Source organism: Ipomoea triloba, chromosome 7 (assembly GCF_003576645.1).
Source record: "Ipomoea triloba cultivar NCNSP0323 chromosome 7, ASM357664v1".
NCBI classification, from domain to species: domain Eukaryota; kingdom Viridiplantae; phylum Streptophyta; class Magnoliopsida; order Solanales; family Convolvulaceae; genus Ipomoea; species Ipomoea triloba.
Genome location: NC_044922.1, coordinates 17,531,811 through 17,539,666, shown reverse-complemented (window position 1 = coordinate 17,539,666; position 7,856 = coordinate 17,531,811).

Sequence of the window (7,856 nt, the reverse complement as noted above, 5' to 3'; positions counted from 1 at the left end):
TTCTAAGAAGGTTTCAACCAAACAAAGTCTAAAATCTTACCTACACTTAGACACTTGAGTTTGAAAAATGCTTGGGAGCTCTTTGATCACAATGGAAGACTAAACAATTTTTTTATTTTTTTTCTTCTTCTTCCTTGGGTGATCTACGAAAATGGGATGGAGTAGGATGAGAGAGATGATGATGTGAGCTCTAGCTTGAATTCTTCCTTGGGTGATCTACGAAAATGGGATGGAGTAGGATGAGAGAGATGATGATGTGAGCTCTAGCTTGAAGACTAAGAAATCAAGTGCAATTGCACCATACCTCATTAATGCTAGCATTAAATGATCAATCTTAGGCTAGATTTGGTTGCCACATGTCATCACCCTATGGAGTCTCTAGGAAGATCACAATTTATTTGGCCAGTTTATGGTTAAATCAGATGAAAGCTCGGAGGATTATAACTTAATTCGGGAAAATTCTAACACCAAAATTATCCTAAAAATAATCCCATCGCTAATCACCAAAATTGGGAATTTTTCGGTATCCCGCTAAATTTAGGTACAGAGTCCGTAACAATTTATCCCTTACAGTCCATTTGAAATTTTTCTTGAACTAACTAGAAATTCAGGCTTAATCGCATGATATTTAATAATCCCAATTCTAGAAAATTCGAACTGAATCTATATCCTTAAAATTTTCTCGGTTCGTGACCGGTGCGTAGTTCGCAGCCTATCGATAACTAATCCTTAAAAAAAATTATTTCGAGCATCAAACCGTCTTCTCTTAAATGTCATAACTTAAAGACCTATTTTCCGAACCTCAAACTTATCGGAAAATACGAGGGGTTACATTTCATCAGGATGAAAACGTCGCAACCAGATTCCGATTCTGCTTTCGAGAAATGATGAAGTAACGGTGGTGTTCCGGCTGCCTGAAGCGTAGTTCTTGATTGCATTTTCGGTTGCTTCGCCGACAGCCACCGCGGGGGGAAGGTGACTATTCGCCACCAATTCTTCCCCGTTAGCTGTGGTGTTTGACATAATCATTCCTACTCTGCATGTGTCTTTGACAACATGGCCTTTCTGAACATGGGGACTAATCCCTTTGTCGCATATCACAATTTTTCCGGCGGCCTAGTGTACCTTCTAAGTAGAGTGAGCTTGGGATGGCACTAGAGGAACTGTTTCCAACGTAAATTAGAGGGTACTGCTTTTGTACCGACAAATTCAGATTTCTCGTACCTTTGTAAAGTGAAGCTTGACCGTGGCAAAAAATCCATGTCTATGGTATTGGCACCGACCGTCACTATCCACGGCAACACATTCATGAGGCTTATGGGATCCGGGCCGCGGTTCCCAGCCGAACACGACACGAAAACTCCCGTCTCTATAGCAACGCTGCAATTTCGACCAACATGTGCAAGGAAGAAGAAGAAAGTGACGTGAAATGATCGATTTACCCCCGTGATTTAATAATTAAAAATGATTTACTTATATTTTTCGGCAACATTTGGCCGGGTGGACCAAATGTGTTAAAAATTGCATAATTACGGTACTAAATTGTTAAATTTTAAAGCCGAGCATTTAAATTAACAAGAGTCTAATAGTCATCATCATAAGACCAAAAGTGTAATTTTCTCTTATTAATAACAACACCAACAACAAAATTTATGCTTTTTACCATTACTGGTCATCCTTTTGTCCCCTTTTTACGTGCTGCATAGATTTAGTTATCATACCGACCGAAAGAAAATAGTCATAAACTTTTATATTTCATTATATATATATATATATATATATATATATATATATATATTTAATACAAGTTTGAACTCCAAACTTAAGCACCTTTCTTTGTTTCTACCTTGGAACTGGTAGATAAATGATTGTAGGTGATGGAATCCTTCTCTTACCTACCTTTTAATTCTTCTATTCCATGGCCATGGCTGCCCTTGTACATGTACTCCACCCAAACATAGTGAATTTAGGCTTGGCTTAGCCCAAAAAGGCTCGTGGTTTTCACCGTTTTGGTTTCCACATTAAATATCTTTGTGTCACTATTTATTGATTCTCTGCAATCACCTAATTATTATCTTCTTTATTTATTGAATTTATTAATCCGGACACCCCGGGTTAATTAAATCCATCAGTAGGATATGCCTTTTCATTATATTTAATTTAAGTTTGAACTTCAAACTTAGGAACCCTTTTCCGTTTCTATCCTGAAATTGGTAGATAAGATGATTGTGGGATATGCCTCAACCGGAGTGGATTATTATTTTATATTCATACAAGAGAAGCTAAGCACAATTAGGTGGAAAGATATATATATATATATATATATATATATATATATATATATATATATATATATATAGAGAGAGAGAGGAATAAGTGCGATAAGCAAATAAAAGAAATTAGTACAATATATAAATTAAAGCTGAGATTTTGTGCTCAACTCATTTGCTTATTTATTTTCATCTTTAAGCTAGCCGGCGGCCGGTTACTTGCACGGTTTAATTGGACGGCTCCGGCGAATTATAGAGACGACGACTGTAGAAGCCGCATCTTCACCGGCGGGGATCTTCCGGGGTGCCAAAATAGTTGTGACGGAAAGGATTACACATGCCTTTCGAAGGTGAAGCTGGACTCGATGCGATCCGATAACTTATTACATCACTCTTTGTCGTTGTGTCTCCTGCATACGAGACAGAATTAATTCAACTTGGAGCAATCTTAGTCAATTTGGTCTGGTTTTAACTTGGTAACGATAAGGTTATAAGTTCAACTCTCAGAGAGCAGCCTATCAGATTTCTTGGTTTGAGCCGGGCTAGGGTGGATGCAATTTACTCGGTGCATACTCTTCAAAGTGGTTGAGAGTTTTTCTCGACACAAAAAAAAAATATTCATATTATATTCATTGTTTATTATATTTCATTTTCTATTTGGATTCTTATTTTCTCAAAATTCAATCAGTGAATCAAATATATTGTAAAAGTTAAAAGTTGAGAATGAATAGTTTTTAAGCTATTTTATTAGATATAAAAATGTTTGGTAAAATTAAACTGTTTTTTTTTTTTTTTAAATTGTTGAGTAAATTAACATATGTAAGAAGACGACCCAAAAGACATCTTTGTATAGGTCAATGTGTTGCACTGTTTATCTTATATTTTGAAAAGAAATACTTATTTAAGATATATATTAAAAAAAATTGATTAATAATGTGTAATTTTGAAATGATGAATATATATGAATTTTATGTATCTTCAAAAAATTATATGAATTTTATGTGGAAATTGAGAAAAATTAGGTTTTAATGTCAAACAGATAAAGAGTGTTATTTTTGTAAATTAATAGAGTTTGTAAATGAAAAAATTAAAAGCTCAAAGCTCATTAGCTAAATTAAACATTATAGAGATAACAGTTCAAATAGGTTTGTATTTTAAATACTTTTTTATTTACCAAACAGATGAAGCTGATATATATATATATATCTCTAAACAAAAAATTAGAGGTAATTTAAAAAATAAAAATAACAATGTCGAAAACTTTATAGTCTGGTGGCATAAAATATAGAATAAAAATGAGAAGCAGAATTTTCACCTGACATTTTTCGAGCACATGTTAAGGGTGAAACAAGAAGTGTTGTGATCAAGAAAAGTAGGAAAGAAAAAAGAAAATGGTTTGGAGTTCATGGCTTATATACTATATTTGATATATGTGTGTAGATTTTTGTATACAAACAACTGGGACCTCCCTTTTATAGGGCATACTATGCCCTGATGGGGAAGATGAAAGATCCACATGAACAAGTGGATCAAAGTTAAGTGAAATTATTGAATATCAAATTTAATAATAGGACAAAAAGTGTACTACTTCTGATGTCGCATTAGTTGTTTTACTCTTTAAGCTAGTTCTAGATTTTATTTTATTTTTTTAATTTAGGGAAATTTTAGTTCTAAATTTCTGTCACTATATGAAATACCAACAAATTTACCAACGGATAAATAGCTACAATTTAAATACCTAGTGTTTTAAATACGAAAATCTATTTGTAAACTAAATACATACGAATTTCAGATTTATTTACAAAAATAAACTAATTGGAATGGAAAAAGATGAATCATATATGCACAATTGTGAAAGTAAAAGTGAAATTTTAACTTTGCATACTGTGTATACGTTCATATATTGACAGTGGCGGGGTCCTTGAATTATCTGTTGTGAATGCTCTCTTTCATGCATTGTTTTTGCAAGTCATTAAATGTTGGCACAGTAGACATTCATTGTCACCTGGCTGGCCTAAGAGAATGCAAAAGATGTCGGTCTTCAGAAAACGCAAATTCTTCACTCCCATTTTCTAATTTTTTGCCACATAAGGAGAAGGAGAGGAAAAAATGAGGAAAAAAAAAACAGACAAAAAAAATGAGTGATTTTTCTTTAATTTTTTTTCAGGACTCACAAAAAATCAAATTAACGCAAATACAAAGTTTTCACTCTCCTCTCTTCTCTTCCCCACCTCACCGGCCTCTTTTCTCTTCAGCAAGCAAAAAAAACCTAATTAAAAAATATTGATGGAGACCACTGCGTCCCCTTCTCTAATCCCGAAACTGTGGAGTTAATTCTAGGAAACTGACTTGTTAACAAAATCAAGGGCACTAGCTTCTACACGAAGAACAAAGATAGAGGTTGAAAGAGTGAAAAAAACCATCAAAGAAATTTCCCAATCACCACAACTCATCCACATTCACAGTGGTCGCGTTCTTCAAAATGGTCGTCAGTCGCCCTTTTTTCTTCAATTATTATAGTTAGTGGCAGTCCGCGAAGATCAAGGAAAAATAATGACGGTCAACAATGACTTATTTACCGGTAAACACATTGGTTACAAGTAAATTAGACTTATTTAATCCAATTTATTAAATTGAAGTGTTTAATTTCACTTTTTAAAAGTTTAAGGGGTTAAAAGTTTAAGCTGGATAGCTTTATTTGATCGTTTCCCTCTTTTTTGTATTTATTTATTTACTTAAATATATCGAGACGGGGGCTAAGATGGGGAGAGTGTGTTTCCTTTTCCTGTTGAATTTGAGTGGAACAATCTTAAATCTCCAAGCCAATTGTCCCACCTATGCAAGAGAATTAGTCACACATCCGACAATGGTAAAAAAAAAAAATGCCACTGCCCTTCAATAATTGCTTGGACTGTACTCCACACACTCTTCAATAATTTAAAAATTACTGGATATAATCCTAAAGAAATAAAAAATATGGATCTTTTCTAGTTCCTATGTATGTCATTCACATCGATGTGCAATAAATGCCACTGCCCTTCAATTCAGGCATTATTCTTCTTGAAACTTGCAAGTCAATGTCTAAGTCCTCGCACGATAAACATGGAATGAACGACAAAGACTGTCTTGACAAGTCTACATAAATTCCTAAATTCTCATTCATTTTCTTAGTCAACATTACATTCGTGTTGTTACCAGTTACACTCATTTTATACAAATTAACCAATGTCCAATGCATAAAATAAAACAAATAAATAAAAGATAATCGCTAAAACAAATGTTGATTAACTATAATTTACACTACAGAAAATTTTTAGTTATTCAAAAATAGCTATGGTCATCCTTTGTAGAAGATGGCGCCGGATAGAGTTCCAAGACCAAAAACCATACCTTTCCCAGTTTTGTTAGTATTTGTGGACTTAATTACAAACCATGGTTTAATTTGGGGGCGTTTTTTTCCGGTTTTTTTTCAGTTGGTTTTTGTTTGATATTTTAAAAATGATACCATTTTCTAATTAGTTCAGTCGACTATTCGGTTTGGAATAAACTCAATCCTCAACATTCCCTAAATTACTAGTGCGAATTATTATTTATTTATTTTTATTTACAATAATAATTTAAATCTTAAAATCTTAAAATATAAACAAAGCAAATAAGTAAAATAACCAATAATTTTCATTCCAGTGCTAGCAATGGAATTTCATTGACTTTGAGAACCTAAAGCTATGAAGCTCCAATACACTTGTGCAGTTTCTTGAAATGGTAATCAATTGCATAAATAGATCGACTTCGTAGTTCACTCAATAGCAGATTGGTCAATGGGCAAAAATCAAGTGGATTGAGTAATTTTAAGGTAATTCTCCTTTAAGAATTACGTTTGTCATCAAAAACAGGAGTTTATTCAATTTCTTAATTATTTTTTAAACATAAAATATGAGAAACAGTCCAAAGGAGTTTCTTTCAGGTCTCTAAGAACTGATCTTTTATTAAGCACATAGCAGATAGCAACTTTCACAATATTCCACAGGACATATTTTGAGCATGTAGTTCAAGTCACCTAAAAACCCCATGACCATAATGAATTTACGTGTACTAAAAAATCGTGCTTGGCCATTCAGATAAACACAACAGATATTCAAACATGCTGATATCTGTGCACATTACAATCATAAAATGAAGTATGAAGTGTAGTTAACAGACCAATACGATGCCAGATCTCTGAGGTAAATCTCAGAGCAAAGATTATTGAGTAATTTTGTGAACTCATTAATAGCATTGAAAAAGAAAAGACCCTTCACTGTATCCATAGGTTTCAATACACTTAAAGAGTTGGGCATTCCTCATCATGAGGAAGCACAATTATTTACAAGTAAACAATATAGAGAATGAACTATGGATACACTCATACATGGAAGAGAAAATTGCAAACAAGACATTAGACAATTGACAAATACCATATACATATATGGATTACATTATATGCAAGCATTAACTAAGTAACCATCTTACTAGACAATTAAATGCAAGTCAATTAAACAAATGTACTAGGCATAACTAATAATCAAAGCACCCAAGCCACCATAAAGAAGACAAACAAAGAACATTTCACCTTAATTACAGCAGTGAGTCAAAAATAACACAACTCAATATATCAAAACCACATGAACAAATAATGAACAAAAAAAAAAAGCCAAAGCAGCATCAAGTATAAGAATTCACCTCAGTTAATCTAAAACACAACTCAATATATCAAAAACACATAGAACAAATAATGAACAGAAAAACCCAAAGCCCCATCAAGCATAAGAATTCACCTCAGGTTATCTAAGCAGACAGGAATCAATCAAGAATACAATTCACCTTATATTACAGTACAATTTATCAAAATAAAACAATTCAATATATCCAAAAATGAAACACTTGATGATAAAAGCACAAAAACCACAACCGAAAAGAGAATCAAATATCAATTCACCTTATATATTTAAGCACACGGTCAAAATAATCCAATTCACTATATAAAAAACAAAGGAACTCCAAAACACACAAATAATTAATCAACATTGCCACATAGACAAACGTACACAATAACATATACAATTGAATTTATTACCAACCGTATTCAGTGAAAAAATAATACTTGAAAGATTATAAATCAAAAATAAAAAGAACCATTCAAAACACTGGAAAAATTAGTTCAACTAGAAGCTAAATTGAAAATTAAAAAGAACCATTCAAAACACTGAACAAATAATACTTGACAGAAACTACATTAAAGGAACCAAAAAATAATACTTGAAAGAAGCTAAATTGAAAATTAAAAAGAACCATTCAAAACACTGCAAAATTAGTTCAGTAAGAAGCTAAATTAAAAATTAAAAAGAACCATTCAAAACACTCAAAAAGGAACACTTAAAAACGCTGCACATCATTTTAACAACTAAAAAAGAATACTTAAAAATGTTGAACATCATTTCAAAAACTAAAAAGAATACTAATGCTGAATCATTTCAAAAACAAGTCAAACACCTCAACCCACTGAAAATCATTCACAATTAGCCTTACTTACTGCAATTTACTGCAATG